The 20,459-nt window shown below is 36.6% G+C and overlaps 1 pseudogene; it reads right to left on the bottom strand.

Annotated features, from left to right (window-relative positions):
- Nucleotides 1-792: 792 nt before the first annotated feature.
- Nucleotides 793-19,809, bottom strand: LOC122115530 (annotated as a pseudogene).
- Between the last annotated feature and the right edge of the window lie 650 nt (nucleotides 19,810-20,459).

Here is a 20,459-nt window from a genome sequence, read left to right as displayed (position 1 = left end):
TTCTGAGGGAGGAATAGAATTCGTGTGTGTGTGTGTGTGTGTGTGTATGTGTGTGTGTGTGTGTGTATCACATTTTCTTGATCCATTCATTTACTGAAGGGCATATTTTAGCTATGATAAATAATGCTGCAATAAACATGGTTGTGCTGGTAGCTTTAGTATGGTGTTGTTTATGATCCTTTGGGTAAATGCCCCAAAATGGGATTGCTTGGTCATAAGGGAGCTTTATGTGGAGTCTTGTGAGGAACCTCCATACTGCTTTCCACAGTGCTTGAACAAGTTTACACTCCCACCAACAATGCAGTAGGTTCCCTTTTGGCCACATCCCCTCCAGCATCTGTTGTTACTAGATTTCTTGATTATAGCTATTCTAACTGGGGTGAGGTGGAATCTCACCCCAGAAATTTGCATTTCTTTTATGGCTAGAGAAGTTGAGCATTTCTTCATGTGTCTATTGTCCATTCTTATTTCCTCTTCAGAGAAGTCTCTCTGTATCTTTAGCCCAATTGGGCAGTTGTTTCCTTGAGGATTTGTTGTTGGGGGATTTAGTTTTTTGAGTTCTAAACATATTTTAGATATGAGACCCTTGCCTCTTACATGGTTGGTGAAGATCTTCTCCCAGTCTGTGGGCTTTCTATTAATCTTGCTAGCTATGTCCTTTGCCTTACAGAGTCTCTTCAGTTTCATGCAAACCCATCTGTCCAACATTTCTTTGATTTGTTTGCTTCTGAGTCTCTACTAAGAAAATTTTGGCCTGTTCCAAGGAGCACTAGGGTTTCTTCTATTCTGTTTTCATGGAGTTTGCTTTGACTGTGGTGGCAATTCCCTGCAGGATCCCAAATCGCTCTGGCCCAAACCCTCTTCACAAAGGGAGGGATCACACCAGAACAGAACATGGACATAAGGTCTGTTCCTAATGTCCCTGTGGCTACCTTGGAAAGCCTGGGAACACAACACAGGCCTATGATAGCAGTCTACAATCCTGAAACCCCTCAAACTCCCTGAGATTGGAACTCTAGATAGCAGGCATCCTCCCCCATCAAAAGTCCATCTTCTCCCAACCAAGCCACAAGGAAAATGGACTACCACAAGGCATGAAAGGCACCATCAGGAATTTTCTCTGAGGACTATGGGGAGTCTAAAAGTCCCCCAAAGAACCAGAAAAAAACATTCTTTAGTTTTTTTATTGTTGTTTTTATTTTGTTTTCATAGTTTTTATGTCTGATCATTTGTTGTTGTTTTTCATTTCTAAGTGTTACTTATGTATTTCATGATTTGGGATTTGCAAGGATTTTTTTCTTCTTTCTGTTTCTCTCACTCTCTCCTTCTCTTCTCTCTCTACATTATACTATTACTCCATCAGTGCTACTCTGTCTAGTTCTATACACAAAGTAAGGCTTCCTTCTACATACAGGAGTTAACTTAGATTAAGCAACTTTCCAATAATATCTGAGTAATCTTTTTCTAATCTCAGCAAGTCTCTTAAATACACTTATATGTAACTTCTTTTTCTTATCTTCATTTAGATCTCTAAGCTACTCCCTACACAATCTTTCTTAAAATTCTTTTCTACCTCTTACACTTGGTAATAAGGTCATTATTCTCCTCCTACCACATATACCCCTCCCCTAAGCTGTTCTTACCCCTCTACTATCATTATATACAAATTCTCTCCTGAACTTAAATTCATATTTCTCCAATCCTAACCCTTCAGTTCTTCATCTGCTCCTGCCCATTGATCCCTAAAGGTTTATATCTGTTCCAAATTATAGCTGATTTTATATTTGACTACAAAATTGGTTCCATTTGATTACTTTGAGTACATGTTAACTCTGAGCAAAATACTTATCAGCTAAACCCAGATTGTCTCAAAAGTTACAATAACATATAATCTCAACCCAGAAGCCACAATATCCCTCTCCAAGCAAAGAAAAGAGAGCTAAATAGGAAAACAACCATCCATAACTCTCAAACCTACAAGACACCGGGTTAGCTCTAGTCATAAAAGACTGTCCTACTGTCACACCAGTGTGATTCTTGTCTCCAAAAGGGTAGAACTAACCACAGAAACAAGAAATATGGCCAGTTAACAAGCCCCAACACCATCTCCACATAAGTTACAGAGCAATCCCAGAATGAACTAGAGAATAATGCTGAAGATAGATTGAAAGCATGGCTGGTAAACCTGCTGAATGGAAAAATTGTTGCTGGTGAACATGAAGTTGGCAGCACATTGATTTCCAAGAAGGAAAAATTGTTAGGATCAGCTCCTTCTTTGAAAAGTGGCAAACATGGGGTCTTCTCAATGAACAATAGAAGCACTGGCAAAGAAGAACCTCCTGGAACACAACATAAATTTTTTCATTTGGTAAAGATAAATTGGATCTAATTTAAAAGATATTTTAAACAGGAATTTGGCTGAGCACATAGTGTCTAAACATCATTAGGGACTAGTGAGGCAATAGAGTATCAAGTAAATCAGCAGATCTATTTCACTTGGGAAAGCAAAAGTAAACTCCCTCCTTTGTCTTCCAGCTCCAGAAAGGAAATATGTCTCATAGGCTGTGCAAACTCTTCTTGTCACTCAAACCTAGGAGTCTCTATATGTTCAAATATCTATTGCTGTGCCCTTCCAGAAACTAGAAGTCACAAGACAATATCCCTATTCCCATAGCTACATCTCCAGGTTTCAAGTCTAGATATGGATTTTAGATGTGATCTCATCACAATTAACAACTGTATCATACAGCTTCCACATATCATGAGTAGGCTCATCACAAAAGAACAGGATGGGTCTCTCTGACCAGCACAAACACGGTGCAAGTGATCAGGCATTATGGAGATGCAGATCCTAGGTGATTGGGTACATATTCATGATAAACACAAACACCAATCTTACTATACATACTGTCTTGGTGAGCAATTAAAAACCTGTGAAAATAGGATGAAAATTCTTTACATCTTGATTCCTCTTAGCCCTTTCCTTAGATTCAGATGTAGCAGCAGTATCAATCAACATATATGGGAGAGCAGGGATTTGCTGTATTTGATCTAGTATTTTACATCCATAGCATGCAACTTTCACGCTATGCTCTTCATATGTCAAAATAAAGGAATGTTTTGTAGGGCCATAGCAAAACAATCACCATCATTTTGTGAAAAACTTCAACATTATTTTGTACAAAACTTCAATTTGAGACAAGGCCTATTTGCAGCCTATGCCAAATACACCCTAATTGTACTTTACTCACAACTTCCCCTAATAACAGCCAATGAGCGGAAAGTCCCCAGAGCTTTGAGACCCCAAATATTGCTTAAAACAAATAGTGACAGCATCCCTTGTGGTTGCAAAATATGCTTACTAAATATTTGTTAAAATTGGTCAAGAATAATCAATTACACTAATCAATAAGAGTGTGACAAGACTTACTAACCTTTAGTTACCTAGTTGTAAGCCAATCATGTTAAGTTGGAAACCCCCTACCCTTGCTATAATCACAATAAAAGCCCTGCTAAACTGGAAGTCAGGGTTCTCAACTCTTATCCACTGTGTTGGTGATGGTTGGGAGTCCAGGCTCAAGCTTGCAATAAACTACTCTCCTGTGCTTGCATCAGAATCTGCTCCTTGATGGTCTTTGGTGGTCCCTATCTAAGCACAACAGTTTCAGAAGGTCTATATTTTGGCCTTTTGGATTCATCCTTTGTAAGGCACAAGTTAACAAAATTAACAAAGTTGGTGAAACTTGGGGAGAATTCCCTCTCCTCAGAGTTCATGACCTATGTTAGCTGATCAAATAAATGATTCCACTTTGGATAAAGAAATTGTCCTGTGATCATCTCATACAATATGATTCCCAAACTCCAGACATCTCAGTAGCCTTGTCAAGATGCACTAGGGTCAGGTCTACTGCCTTAGATGCCATGTATGGCCTACATCTAGCATCCTTGTCTTGGACATGGAGTAAACAAGCTATCCATTGATGCTAAAGTCACAGAGCTTAATATTTCCACTTCTAGCTAGAAGGATATTTGAAGGTGAATAAATTTTGTTTTCTTTTAAGTGGTTGAGTGCTTTCACCGTTGCTAAAGTGCTTTTCCTAAATTTTTTCTAACATCATCTAATATAATATATGCATATTTGTTAAGCTTATCAAATGAGGTAGATGAGTTGCATCCAGATCACATCACCCTCTCTGAAGAGTGTACCTTAAAACTGAAAAATATAGGGACAATTACTCAATACATTGCAATATTGCATCTCTAGTACCAGGCTGTAACCCCCAAAAGATGTAAATGCATGGGAGTCATTTATTACAGCTCGAGCTGGACTCACAAATCTTCCCTGACACAGCTGATCCAAAATTGTGAGCCCCGACCCCTTGTCCAGCAGGGTTTTTATAGGGAATATGAAGGAGAGGGAGGGTTCATTACAGCACTGGTTGTGTGGTGTTATGTGATTGGTTGGATTAGTGGGGCTAACCACAGGAATGTTGAATTATGTCTTGTCCTAAATGTTTTCTGACAGAGTTGGGTGGAGAGACCAGTCAGGCCAGTCTGACCTCCTGGACTGTGCTGATATTGATATATTGTCTTGGAGCAGGCTCTCCTCCAGTAAACAGATGACAGATGTTGTCCTTATAGTTTCATTACTGATGAACTTATTTTTGGTCTCTCACATCCAAATTCAAAAGAAGTTGTTTTTGCACCTTTTCATTTTGTTTAAGGTTTTTATTGCCATTATCTGCCCATTTGGTTTATGGGTCATTTTGTTGACAGAACCATTCACTTCTCCTCCAATCTCTCCAAGGTCTCTTAAGTCCTCTGTAGTGAAATTACAGTGTTCCCCGGGGGAAATGTTCAGTTTTCCTAATGAATGTGTGTTCTAGCCTATGTGTGGATTTTGGACTCCTGTCATATTGGGATTCCAAGTAAATCAGGCTGTAGACTTGATCTGTGGATTTGCAAAATTCAACTTCAGTGCTTTGCATGTACCCTGCATGGTGCTGATGGCTGGGTGGCCAGGTGTCAGGGACCCTTTGTAACCTGGGATGCCACTGGTACTGCCATCCCAGCAACCCTGCTGTTGCTTGGCTCCCAGCAGCCATTGTTGGCTGTCAGGAGCCAAGCAGCACTGCAGCAGCTGACAAATATTGGCAAGAATTTTTAAAGTCAATTATCATTCACTTCTGGGATTTGAAGTCAGGGCATTGGCACTGGCTCTTAAATTGTCCACTCAAGGCCGGTTCTCTTCATTCAAGCAATAATTCAACTTCTATCTCTTTCGTTGATAAATGGAATCTCAAAGATTTTTCTGCCAGGGGTAGCTTTGAACATGGATCTGAGTATCTCAGCTTGAGGAGCTAGCATGTAACTCAGACGTTGGAAGAAAATAATGTGAGCAATTCAACAGATCAAAGGAAACTGATCTGTGGTGCTCAGCTCCACCCCAGAGGAATGTTGCCCTTCCAAGACAGAAAAATCTGAGCCCAGGGTGGAGTGTTTTGTTCTTTGAATAAACAGAGCCAAAGACTGCCTCAACCATCTGTAGCAGGGCAGGAATTGCAGCTGCAGAAGGGTAAAAGAAAAACAATTGGAAACTCAATACACATAAATACCAACAATGGCTCCAGGTTGGGCTGAGTGAGTACCTCAGAAGCTAGCCCCTCAGGGTAAAGCTAAGATTGCTGAGAGGCCTCAACCTTACCCACAATCTAGCTTACTCACATCAACTCCAAGCTAGAGGAAACATCCATCTCCCTCTTTTGTGAAACTCAAAGCAGAACCTTCCTACTGCAGTAGCCTGGGAAGAGGGTCATAAAGACTCAGGTAAGCCAGAGCTTCATTCTGCCTGTTCAAATAATCTATTTTTAGAAACCAATCAACCCACAGGAAAACCAAATACAACAAGCAAACTGGAGACTCCACCAAGAGACTGTTTGCAGACACAGGGGATAAAGGAGATTCATCTCCCACCCCTCAGAAAAGTCCAAGAAGTGTTTTTCTACCAATTTTTAAATTTTTTTGAAAAATTGTTTTCTTTTTTTATCATTTTTATTTTAGGACTTCTTTTTTCTTAATTCTTTATTTTTATTTTTACTATTTTCCCTTTTAGTCCTTTTTTTTCAGTTTTACTTAATTGTTGTTCTGTTCATCCCAAAATACGTACCCATCTTTGATTATTAGGTCTTATGATTCATTGTGTTTATAATTAATTCAGATAACTATGTTAGTAAGGTGGTGTGTTAGGATTCACTTGTGGTTCTTTTATCATATAAGGTAGGTCTTTGAAGGAGAACAAAAGAGGTAAAACAGTGTAATATAAAATAGCAGAATATTACACATGGAAAAGAATGAAAGAACAAAGAAAAATAGTGATGGAATGTAAGGTTGATCTGGAAAGAAAATCTACTCTTTGTCCTGACTGTAGCCTTTGAAAGGGAGAAGTGCAAAAATTCTGGCCCTTCTGCAGACTTCCAAGTTTTGTCACTGTGGTTTCAGCAACTAACTCAGAATTGGGAAGGATGCACATTACCTGTTGCTTTAAGGTCCTGCTGATTGCCCATATGTGGAACTAATGAAGCAGTTGCTGGAGGAATATTTTTAATCCTGACTCTTCTTTTTATTCTTACTAACAGTTGGAAACATTCTTGCTTAAAATCTGGATTATGGTAACACAGCAGCTGAAACCAAAAGAGAAAGTTATATAAGGACAGTTTAATAACCAAGAGTTAGTGTCAAACCTAGTTGATGACATCAGAGACTACAATTTAGCACAATTGGTAAAGTCATCTAATGATGCATGTTTGCTTTACTTTCTTAAAATGTATTTAGAAGGAAACAAATATGTAAATATTTTTGTCTCCACGTGAAAAACATGTTGTGTCTTTATAGTAACAATGACCTCCTTCTTAAGTAGTTTTATTCAGAGTTCATTGGTAAGATTCAAAGTTGCTAGTTAATCTTTAAATCCTAAAATGATTGAAAAATTGTAATTATAATTTTAATATGGTTTTACTTTTATATTCTAACATATGAAGCTGCTATACAAACTAAGATATCTATAAGGGTTTAAGAGAAAAAGTGTAAGTAAACGCGTTGCTGAAAATGGAGGCTTCTATTCTTTCACAACAAAGTAAACCAGAAAAGCAGATCTTTGCTAAATTTTACTAAATCCATAAAGTTGTTGAACTAGACTTTTCATAGTAACAGTTTCAAATATTTTAAAAGGAGCCTTTCTTCCTCAAATTTCTTCCTTAAAGAGATATCCTTTAATTACAACAGAAGTTCCACCCTCAGTTCACCAAAGAGACTTGAATTTGTTACTTTCTCCTATATTCCAAAGCTTTCTGGGAGAAGTCAGGGAAACAAAATAGTTATCTTCATCTGACTCAGAGACATAAAATATGGAACGTGGTAATTTTACCACGTTCAAGAGACAATACTTGAAAAGCAATTTGCTCAACCATCATGGGACCTAAATTCAACTTCCTCAGTGAATGCTCCCTCAATAAAGTTATGATTGAGGTCTCCGAGTCTGCACATCTGAACATCTATCCTTCCTCCATCTCAAATATTTTTTCCTCAGTTATTTTTCCTATCTGTGTAGCTTCAAACATTGCAGCTCCAATAGATCTACACAGATAGACAAAATTAAGCCATGATAAGTAGTCTTATGTCATTACAAAAGGACTTTTGTCCTTACCACTCTGAAAATCTTAGTGCACAGAATCTTCCCAGTTAATCAGTGATTGACTCAGTTGATCAGTATCCAATGCCTGAAATAAAAGCTAAGTATTCCCTTTCCTACATGCTTCTTTAATTTGTGCTCCTAGCCTAGGGATGAATAATTGGACTTTCAGAAGGTGAAATAAATTACTCAAGAAGCTCTGCCATCATGGTGTGCAGCCTGTGATCTTAGCTACTGAGGGGTTGGGGATGACAGGAATACTGCTCAAGTCCTGTCTGGGCAGAATAGGTAATAAGAAACTATCTGAAAAATTAATTCAGGGTAATTGGCTGGGAGGATCTCAGACAAAGACCAATCCAGGACAGAATAAACCTCTGTGGAGTCTTTCTCACCAGGAAGGGAAACTGGACATGTTGCCAGAGGGCTGTAAACCTATGATCACAACATTGTGTGGAATATAAAGTGGATAGATCATGACTTAGGTAAAGTCTCAAAAATATTTCTTACCATACATCATTTTGTTGCTAAGCTTATCTCTCTGTATTTTTTGTATCTCATTCAACTTTCAGGGATGAAGAATTAAAACTTTTTCAAATGGGAGCTTTTGGGTAATTGTGTATGATGCTATTCTCTTTTCCCATCTCAATCTCATTATTGCTGGAATCCTGCCTATGAGAAAATTATCACTATGAAATGGATGCTGGTTTCCTAGTGAGAACTAACTATGCAAACATATCCTCGCCTAACTGCTGTGGATTCTGTAAAGTACTGTGACACTATCAAAGCAATTGCTTCAGTACTATAATTCTAGTTACTTTCGAGGATGAGACCTGAGGATCAAGTGGTCACCCTGAGAGGGAAAATTCACATGACAGCCACAGTTCAAGCCCTTGACCAACACACACACACAGACACACACACACACACACACAGAGCCACATTGGGTCCTCTCACTGCCATATCTAGTTACTCCTAGTGTGCTTTGATTTCCTAGTTCAATATCATTGGTTCAACGGTAATTTCTCATCAACAGAGAAGTGAGAAGCTTCTAAAAGATGTTATGTTTTATCTCTAAGGAATGTGGTAAAAACTTCCTACCTGATTGGATGACACTGACCCAATAAGAAGAGTAAACTGCTTTCCTTAAGTTGTCAACTGTTGGGGAAATACTGTGTACCTTTATGTGCATTATGCATGTAACTTTGTGTTATGAGTGTGTGTGTGTGTGTGTGTGTACAGTATAAGAGAGAGAGCAATAAAGATACACACACAGACACACAGACAGAAATTGAACTTAAATTCAAGGTCTGGACATTGTCCCTTCCCTGTTGTACTCAATCCTCATGAACTTTTTAGTCTAGTGTGGGTTTGAATCATGATCTCATTTATCAGACTCCAGTTAAGCTAGGAGTTAGTGGTGCCTAACACATCTTTTTTTTAATATAAGCTCTTCATGGCAAAATCTACTTATAGTAAAACTTTTGATTTGAATCTCTTGGGTAAGCTGAGTTTGAATACCAGTCTTCATATAAAACATACCTACCATATTTTTTTTCAGTTTCTTTGTTTCCTCCTTCTTTTCTCTTCTTTCTGAATTGGATGAGGTGTGTGTAGTATACAATTTTTGTCTAATCCCTTTTGAGCTCCTTTGATTTTTGAAACAGTTATAGATACCTTCTGCGACCTTTTCCCAACCTACCACCAACTAAACAATGATGTGTCCCAAAACTTCATTTCTATCTTTCTACCCCATGGTCTTTATTTCTACCCCTTTCCAACCTTCCTCAACTTTTTGGGAAACTTATTTCCATCTCCTTCTACCAACTTTTACCCTAAGACACATTTTTTCTTCTTCTGGTAGTTGCTACTGCAATTGTAGTGTCTCTAGATATTTTACTAATTCACAGGAGAAAAAAAGTCATTGTAGTGTACATAACAATGAAACCATTCATGTGGTTGCCTGGTCCACAAGAGCAAGCCTCCATTTCCTACTATCCCAACACTCTTTTTCTTGCTCCACTAGCTATTTTTCACCTTTCATCTCTTCAAAACTGCTGGAAAGCTTCAAGGTGCACTTTAATCTTAATTATTTTTGGCAGCTAATTTGTCTATCTTCAGGACTTAGATTGAGACAAATACATCCTCCATCTGGTCTGCCTCCACCTTCTCTGTTTAAAGTTATATCTCCTTCTGTGATATATATTCCTTACATCATCCTCTTCATTGGCATTCCTCTAGGACCATATTGTCTTTGAACCAGAAGATGTTGCTCATTTTTCTTTCTTTTTTTTATTGTGAAAATACCATACAGAGGGGTTACAATTACATGGGCAAGATAAAGAGTACATTTCTGGTCAAGCATCGTTGCCTCCTCTTTTGTTTCCCCTTCCCATCTCCCCCCCAACCTCTGCCAAAGTTTTAAAGTTTGTTTTTTGATATAATGATTTGATATAACGATTTGTCATTTTGCTTTCTTTCCACCCTGCTTTCACTTGGAAAGAGCATCATAAGAGAACAAGGGTTTTTCTCTCTTGTTCACCACCTGAGTTCTGCCTGCAGAAGATAATTCAAAAATATGACATAATGGATATTATATACATGCCTATGTTTCCTTTTCACTTGTGATATTAGTTCAATGTCCTTTATCAAATACTCTGTCTGACAGCATTGAGGCACTTTCAAGTCATTTCCCTCATCCCCTGCGTTATGCTTTTCCTATTTGAAAAGTGTGGCCACTCACTTCTGTCACTCCCATTTATAAAACCACTTCCAAAATCACTGTGTCTAGAACTTTCCTTCCCATCTCTATCCCATTCCTCTGGCTTAGCATCAGCCAGATAAACCAGGAAAGACTATGTAAATCTATGGGACACCAAGATTCAGGATGCTGTTTGGTGGCACATGTGTCTGGGCTTCTAACACATGAGGAACCTCAGAAGATAGCTCAGACAATTATCATGATTCCATGAACTGGAACCAAACTAATGGTCTCCATACAAACTTTATAGGAATGCTCACTATCTTCAGATCTTAGTATATATTTTCTGGTGTCAAGGCAGAAAATCAAGATGGACTAATGCTGGCATAGCTTGCTTTAAATATAGTCATGATTCAGTTATTACATCAGGTCCCACATACATCCACTGAAGAATTTTCCCATTCCTTCCTCCCTCCCATTTCCTCCCTCCTTTTCTTCTTTCTTCCTTCCATACTATCCCCCATCATTTCCTTTTTTCTTCCTTTATTACTTCCTTCTTTATTTCCTACTTTCTTCCTTTTTTCCTTGTTCTTTTCTCTTCCATGCTTCACATTTCTTTTCTTTTCTTTTCTTTTTTATGTGCCATCACAAGGAACTCTGTGCCTTAGCTTATTTACTCAATGCTAGTATTCTACCAGTTGAGTCACAGTTCAACTTCTGGCTTTTTGGTGGTCAACTGGAGATAAGAATCACAAGGATTTTAGTACCTAGAATGGTTTTGAGAAATGATTCTCAGATCTCAGTCTCCAGAGTAGCCAGGATGACAAATGAGAGCCACCGGTTCACCCCTGCAGTATTTTACCTACACAAATACATACATGTTCATAAGTACATTTGGACCTTTGCTCTAGCTTTCTTGTTAGCCATTTATTATGTTCTCCTGTTTCTCTTAAATTTCCTAGGAAGTGATCCAAAACCCTATCACCTTACACAACTGCCTAAATCTCCTTAGCACTAGTTCCTGTGAAGAGGAGGGGATGTAGACTACCCCTAGTAGTTTCAAACTATGAATACAGCCAGAAGGAATGGTAAGGGGAAACAAAGGAGGAGGCACAATGCTTGATAAGAAATGGACTTATTACCTTGCTCATGTAATTGTAACCTCTTTGTATGGTATTTTCACAATAAAAAATAAATAAAGTTGAAAATAAAATAAAAAATGTAATTAGCTCCATTTAAAATAATTTCCTTCATTCGTATTTAAGGTGATTTTGTTTCTGGTTGGCATCGACTTGAAATTCTATTTGAAAGAGGAGAAACCAACTTCATACAGCTGAAGTGACCAGTCACATAGCCTGATAGGTATGTATGGACAGATTTTTCACTGCTTTTATGGTAGAAAATATTTGGAAGTCTTCACTGCACTTTTGTTTTCTTCTTTAGGAGAATATGGAATTGCATCCAGGTCTCAAATCAAAAGTAGCCAAGGAAAGGTTGATTTCTCTCTCTCGCACACACAAAGGACATTTCTGTTCACCAATTTCTACCTGTGTGCTTATAGAATGTACTAAAAGACACTAGTCCTTTATCCATGTTCTGCTGATTCTCAGGTTACAAGGAAGATCTCAAGTAAAAGATGCTTGTCAGCAAATTATCAGAAACACTTTGAGAATTATGACCAACAACAGGAAAGAGTTCAACCACTACAACAAAGTATAGGCATAAGTAGTCGGATTTATCAGGTTATATAACAACTGTTAGTTAAAAGAATTTAAAAAATGTATCTAACATACTAAGTTATGATGAGACTGATGGAAAATACCAACAAAAAACAAAACACATTTCTAGTGTTTAAAACAATAGTGGTACTAGAGATAAAAAATTCTGCAAGTCACTGACATATAATATATGTATTATAAAATCAGATCGTGATATATATCTAGGATATATACACAATATATGTCCTATGATTATTTATAATACATATCCAATGATTACATAAAAATATATACGTACCTATATAAGATACATACTTTTTATTTTATTTTATTTTTTTGATACATACTTTTTAAAAAGAACAAAATCTGATTTATAAACTTGTATAGTGTTTTAAGGAATTTATAACCTAATGTACTATATATACAGATTTTACTAACATCCCTTATTATTCCCTGAAATGAAAAAAATTGTACATTGACTTCTCTAGTAATCTCTGTAGTCTCCTTTCATCTAAAACAATTTGAGCCTTTTTAAAACCCTTACAGCCAACATTTAATTCACTTGAGACTACTTATTTTATAGATTTCTTTTATCTGATCATCTCCTCAGTGTTACATGCCTAATATTTCTGGCAGGAATACATATAGACGGAGAAAATGAGAATGATCAAGGATATTCTTAATTTGCTTTCCACAACTCTTGTATCACTTAGAAAACATCACACAAATTTTCTTCCTCTTACTGTAAATGAAATTATTTTTAGTATAATTTTATTGTTAATATTCAGGTGTTACACAGTGGTTTTCATTTCTTAAGTAAGGTTATGAATACTCTTCACACAATGTCACTCCTTCCTTCATATTTAAAAGAAATTACTTTTATAGCAAACCTATATTTAAGGAAAATAAGGATTTAGGCTAGCAGACCTGAGTTCAAAGGCCACTACACCACCACCACCAACAAAAATAATCCATGAGGTAAGGAAAATCTATACATGCACCTTTCTCCTCAACTTTAATCTGATATGGCATAATCTTCTTACACTACCAAAACATATTACTTCTCATTGTCCCTTTCCCAACATTCTGAGTACTTATGCATTCTCTGAAGTAAGGAACAAAACTTAACATTAGTTTAAAGGTAACAAAAAAATTAAAATTAAATGCTTCCAACTGTCTATACCTAACATTTTTATTACTTCCACATACATACATGTTGGTTTCAATTTTGCAAACAGTATCCAAGCATTTTGCTTTCCAAGCAAAGTGGCTCATTGGTAATGTTAGCTAATAAATGAAGCCAACACACACTAGGAGAAGTGTGATTTGAGCAAAGTATAGGCAAAATGTTACCTAGCCCTCATCTCAATAAAGAAGCCAGGTACTGAACTATACACTGTTATGTCATCAGTGGAGCAGACGTGGGTAGAATGATCAGTAGTCCCAGGCTACACCTGGCAAAAATACTGGAACCTACCTGAAAATTATCTAAAGATTAAGAGTGTGGCTCACATGTTAGAGCATCTGCTGAACAAGGGCAGTCTTGAGATCAGCAGTACCAACAATAAGATCATAAAGTAATTCCTGTCATTTGTTTCCAAACATTCTGGTTTTCTGCCTAGAACTGTGAGGACAGAGAAGTATTATAAAACATTTGTTTCAATGTAATCATTTATACTGCTCAATGAGAATAAATCCTAACTGAATCAAAGTAAATTTTATTTCTAAAAAGTAAAGTTAGACCAGAAAAATGTAAAGATAGCCCTCACAAAATGTAAACATAGACCAAGAAAGTGATTATCTTCTACTCTGCTATCCCTACTTCAAGTTCACAACATTGTGATTTCACACAAAAGAGTCAGAGAAATGTTTACCTACTGATTTGTCCCACTCTGTATTTTTACCATTATATTTCTACAATAGGTAAAACACAAAATCATGCAATATCCAAGAACAATTTTTTTTCTCATGACAAGATATCCGTCTTACTATAAATACTTTATTCATTATGAATATATTGACTACACTTTTATGCTTAACTTTAAAACATCAGTGTTTCATTTAAAAATAAACCCAACTAGTCAGGTTCTGGTGCTCACACCTATAATACTAGGTACTTAGTAGGGTGAGAGCTAAGGATTTAAATTCAAGGCAGTGGTGAGGCAATTAACTAACAAAAGAAAAAAGGGGAGGTCTGCCTCATGGGGTAGACAGATAACTTGAGCATGAAAGTTCAGACCCTGAATTCAAATCCTAGGACCTGGGCAATGCCACCACCACACACATACACACACACACACACACACACACACACACACACACACACACAGTACTATGTGACTTTGCCATGGAGAAAGAGCAAATAGATGAATTATTAATTTCTTTGTTTGCTACACTATCAACTAAGGTCTTAAGAATGAAGGACACTATTCCTAGGTAATGTGGCAGATGTTGAGTTAAAATAGTACCCAAAATATCTCAATTTCATCATTTGACAGTGATACTGTTAAGAATAGAAGCAGTATCCATCCTGGGGGCGATGTATATGATAAAAAAAAAAGTAGGGAAAGAAAGGGAAATAAAATATTATAAAACCTACATAGTAGTAAATATGAGAAATAATCCCAAGAGGTCCATTCATAGTTAGCCAAGAAATTAATCAGAAAGGACAAATAACAAAGTTGGCTACATGGCAGTGAGTTTCTTTTATGATAGCTAGTTGAGGATACAGGCACTCTAGGTTTTGCAACATGGGAAAAGAAAAAGAAGATAGTTTACTGTTAAATTAACATCTGATCCAAGTAAGAAAGCAAAGGCTAAATAGATATACATCTTCAGTTATTTTAAAACATGTTCCATATGATTGAAAGCATTAATATTTTATTATCTCTTATTTGTGATATAATTACTACTGAATTGTGCAAAGAAACATGTAGTTTTTCATTAAAGTACTAGAAGTTATTGAAACACCTAAGGAAAATTAAGTATATATTTCATTAATTATAAATATACTGCTGTTTGATGTTATGAAATTGAACTTTCCTTTAATCCACCAGTTTAATTAATTTAATCCAGTAAACTTAAATTTCAATTTACCTTCAGAACTACATAAGTTGGGTGGCTACTTATCTGGAAGAAAATTATTAAAGGATAGACAGTTACTACAATGTAGATCATCATGTGAAAAGTTAAATGACAATAGTTTGAATTTAGTTATTAAAAGATATATTGGGATATTAGGATATATTAGGAAACACATCTTAAAGTATTTTTTATTAATAATATTTTTACTGTGAAAATCCATACAGAGGGGTTACAATTACATGAACAAGGTAATGAGTACATTTCCTATCAAGCATTGTTGCCTCCTCTTTTTCCCCCTACCATCCCTTCTCTCCCACTTCCACAACTACACTCCCCCAGCTTAAATTGTGAAGTTTGTTTTTCAACATAGTGTCTTGTACATCTCATTGTTACAATGCGTCAACCTATATCTCTATTTAAACATTTTGTTTTTCCCTTCCTGTCCCAAATTAGACCAACATCAAATACAGTGAAAACAGGGGTTATACTCTGAGGGAGGAACATACAAAGCAACAAAAACAATCACATGGTATATTATAAATATTCTAGAAACAATAGCAAGAAAGATAAAACCACTTGTGTCCCTATCTACGGGTTCATTTCACCTGATATCATCTTATCTGGTCAAATGTACATAGCTTTTGACCTTTTCTGCTTGTTCCAAACATATACTAGTTATTCCAAATAAGGGAAAACATGGGACCTATGTTTCTTTGGGCCTGGCTTACTTCACTTAATATAATTTTTTCCAATTCCTTCCATTTCCTAACAAATGGGGAGATGTCAAGAAAATGTGTTATATATATATATGTATATATATACACATACACACACTCACAATGGAATCTATGCCTCCATTTCAAAGTATTTAGAGCTATCATTTGTAAGAGATTTTAAAATAACTAGACATACAGATAGAAAAAAGACAAAATACTATAAAAATGGACAAATTAGAAAGTAGGATTTTGTTGTACTGATATAACAAGGTTTCTGCAAGTCCCACATTACTTTTAAATTATATATACATGTGTGTGTGTGTGTGTGTGTGTGTGTGTGTGTGTGTGTGTGTGTAGTTTAATATATTTTGCCTGGTTTAAAAATCTTTTAAAGCTGGGAACCAGTGGTTATTCACTGTAATCATAGCTGTTCAAGAAACTGAGATATGAATATCACAGTTTGAAGCCAGCCAAGGTAGAAAAGTCCATGGACTCTTAGCTCCAATTAACCACCAGAAAACAGCAAGTGCCCCTATAGTTGAACTGGTAGAGCTCTTGACTTGAGCTGAATAGCACAGGAACATCGTCCAGGTCCATAGTTCAAGCATCATGACCCATAAAAAAAGCAAAATAAAAAAAAGCATCATGAATATGGCAATATTGCCAAAGGCTATCTACAAATTCAACAGGATACCCATTAATATCCCAACCTTATTCTTTAATGAAATAGAAGAAGCAATTCAAAAATTCATATGGAAAAATAAGACCCTGAATAGCAAAAACAATCCTTAGCAGAAAGAACACTGAGGGAGGAATATCAATACCAAACTTCAAACTCTATTACTAAGCCATAATAATCAAAATGGCTTGGTCGTGGCACAATAATAGACCTGAGAACCAATGGAATAGGACAGAAGACCTAGAAACATATCTACAGTTTTATAGCTTCCTAATCTTGATAAGGAAGCTAACAAATTAGGATGTAAAAAAGACAGCCTCTTTGGGAAATGATTCTCGCAAAATCTGTTAAACCCCTGTAGAAAACTAAATCGAGATCCTTATATATCATCATGTAACAAAATCAACCTAAAATGGATCAAAGACTCAGAAGTAAAAGCAGAAACCCTGAAAACATTACAGGAAAGAATAGGAGAAACTCTAGAGCTCCTTGGCACAGGCTGAAATTTACTTAATAAAAGCTCAGAAACACAACAAATCAAAGAAAGTTTGGAGAAATGGATGCATTAAGCTTCAAAGCCTCTTCATGGTAAAGCACAAAGCTAGCAAGATCAATAGAAAGTACACAGATTGGGAGAAAATCTTCACTAACCATACAACAGACAAGGGCCTCCTATCTAAAATATACTTAGAACTCAAAAATTAAATCCCTTCCCCCCAAAACCCTCAAAGCAACAATCATCCCATTAATAAGTGGGCTAAAGACAAAGAGAGACTTCTTTGAAGAGGAAATAAGAATGGCCAATAATCACATGAAGAAATAATCAACTTCTCTGGCCAGAAAAGAAATGCAAATCAAAACAACATTGAGATTCCACCTCACCCAAGTTAGAATGGCAATAATCAAAAATCAAATAACAACAGATTCTAGAGGGTGTGTGGTTAAAAGGGACTGCTACTGCACTGACAGTAGGAGGGTAAACTTGTTCAACTCCCCTGAAAGCAGATTGGAGGTTCTTCAGAAGTCTACATATGGAGCTCTCTTATGACCCAGGAATCTCACTTTTGGGCATTTACCCAAATGGTCACAAACAAGGCCATACTAAAGCTACCAGCACAACTATGTTTATTGCAGCATTACTAACCATAGCTAAGATATTGAACCAACCCAGATGTCTCTCAGTATTTGAATGGATCAAGAAAATGGGGTATCTATATACAATGGAATTATATGATTCCATCAGAAAGAATAACATTGCCCCATTTGTAAGGAAATGGAAAGACTAGGGAAAAAATCATACTAAGAGAAGTAAGCAAGACACAAAAAACATAGATTCCATGGTATCCCTTTTTTGCAGTAATTAGTATGTGTCTAGGATAATCTTACTGATGAACAGAATATCTCAATATTTATGTACATATGCCCATATAAAATGATGCTAAGGATCATGAATTCTGAGACATGGACACAAGAGGTTTTTCTTTGTTGTTTTTAATATGCACTATGTTATATTTTGTTTCTTTATGTGTTCTTCCCTCCTATGATATATCCTCTGTTGTTAATGTATTTGATTTTGGTATCCTTGTATTGTATATACTTTTATTTGAATTAGGGAAGGAAAAGGAAACAACAGAATAGAGAGACAAAGGACGACATGGGGGAAGGGGAACCAACACCATAGCAATGTGTACAAGACAAGATATTGGAAATGAGCTGTACAACTTAGAGAGGGATGGGGGGGGAGGGAAAGTAGGAGAAAACTGAGGGAAAGTGTATGAAGGTTGACAAGAAATGTACACATTACCTTACTTATATAATGGAAATGCCTCTGTACATCACCTTGACAATAATTTTTTTTAAATTTTTAAGAGAGCATCTCAATGTAGCCAAGATTAGGGTAAAACTTTAAGTCTACCTACCTTAACCTTCAGAGTACTGGAAACCCAGATATGCAGCATTTCACCTGAATGTTTACTGGTTCTTTGTATGGTAATCTGCAAATTAGGATTATTCCTCATGAATATGCTTAAGGGTTACTGACTATAACATTCCTCACAGAGTCTCATGCATTTGCATAAACAAACAAGAGCATCTTATGATAATTTACTTTTGTATTATGTTTATCAATCATTTTCTTCCACAAATATCAATAGACACAAATACTACCAAGAAATCATCTACCAGAAAAGAAAAAGCCAGAAGTGGCTCTGTGGCTCAATTGGTAGAGAGCTAGCCTTGAGCTGAAGAGCTGAGGGACAGTGCCCAGGTCCAGAGTTCAGGCCCGCGACCAACCCCCCCCCCAAAAAAAAAAAAAAGTAAAAAGAAATCATCTAGCAGGACCTCAGTGTTTTAGAGAAATTAGTCAGGCAATGTTGGCTCATGCCTTTAATCATAGCTACTCATGAGGCTGATATCTGAAACTTAGGAGGATGAGATATGAAGGTCATAATTTTAAAGCCAGACTAGGCAGGAAAATCTCTGAGACTCTTACTTTCAATTAATTACCAAAATGCCACAAGTGGAGCTGTGGCTCAAATTGCAGAGTGCTAGCCTTGAGTAAAATGCACAGGGACAGCATGTAGAACATGAGTTCAAGCCCCAGGACTGGCAAAAAATAGCAAGAGGGACAGAAGAGGGAGAGGAAGAAAGAGGAAGAGGAAGAGAGTTTGAAGGAAAGGAAGACAGAGAGAAAGAAGGAGAGAGGAAGAGGGAGACATGGAGACAGACAAAATTATGCATATATATGTAAATTTTCTACAGAATTATAGATAATGAAAACCGAAAATATTTTAAAATAGGCAAAAATTTAGAAATATGACTGATGAATTTCATGTGTGGGATGGTATGAATTTGCTTATAAACCAGCTAATCAAGAAGTGAAGACCAGGAAGATAATAGAACTCCAGTTTTGCCACTAGGTTGAACAAAATGTTAGCAAGCCTCCTTCAATCTCAAGAAAAATGGGTGTCCTTCCTTATGACCCTGGTACACAGAAAGCATTAATAGAGGATCATTACTGAAAAAAGGAAGAGTCTACCTGTCTAATAAAAGGGGTAGGGATGTGGCTCAGGTTATATAGTGCTTCTCAACAAGCACAGATCACTGATTTTAAGTCACAGCATTCAAATTTTTCAAAAAGAAGATCCTTTAGATTAAAAATCAAAGTTTACATTAGCAATAAAAGGATTATTAATAAAAGAAGCCTAACTCTTACTTACCTTCTCCATGCTTTTTAAATGCCAACTCTTTTCATGAGATGAATTCTTTCTTCCCTCTGCACTGTTTTACTTCCTTTACCTGAATAGTAAAAGTAAATGAGGAAATTAGGTATAGTAAATTATTTTTATAAGTTACATTAAACCACTCAGGATCACAGGTCAGGGTGGTTCTACATACAGAAAAGAAAAGTGAAATGATTTGGAATGGGTACATATGGTTACAGAGTAATTGTTAAGTTCAGTGATGCCATGTTCCAGGAGTTCATATCATTATGTGCACTTTTTATGTGCCTAAAATATAAACATAATTTGTTGCCTGGCAACTGGTTTTGGAAACCACAGAGTGACATGCCTTCATGATACTACAAAAAAAGGAGCTGTTAATGCAATGGGTATATCTTAGCTTGGCTATATCTTAGCAAGTTCTTCTCCCAGGTAACACTAGGCCTATTTGTTACAGGCAGTGAATACTTGGCCTCTTTGCATTTTACCTTAAAGTGACCTTCAAGTCTGAGCAGCTACAGACTCCTTATCTGCCACTTGGGCAGCAGCCATAAATCCTAGCCAACCATGATGAAACCTAGTCCATGCCTCCACACCTAGGTCCCTGCCTCCTAGCCTCATGAAGGTTATATAGTTCACTTGTTTTAATTTTGTGA

The sequence above is a fragment of the Dipodomys spectabilis genome, unplaced genomic scaffold (assembly GCF_019054845.1).
Source record: "Dipodomys spectabilis isolate Male_0828 unplaced genomic scaffold, ASM1905484v1 ptg000120l, whole genome shotgun sequence".
Lineage (NCBI taxonomy): Eukaryota > Metazoa > Chordata > Mammalia > Rodentia > Heteromyidae > Dipodomys > Dipodomys spectabilis.
Note: the sequence above shows the minus strand (reverse complement) of the source record. Positions and strands in the feature narration are given on the sequence as shown.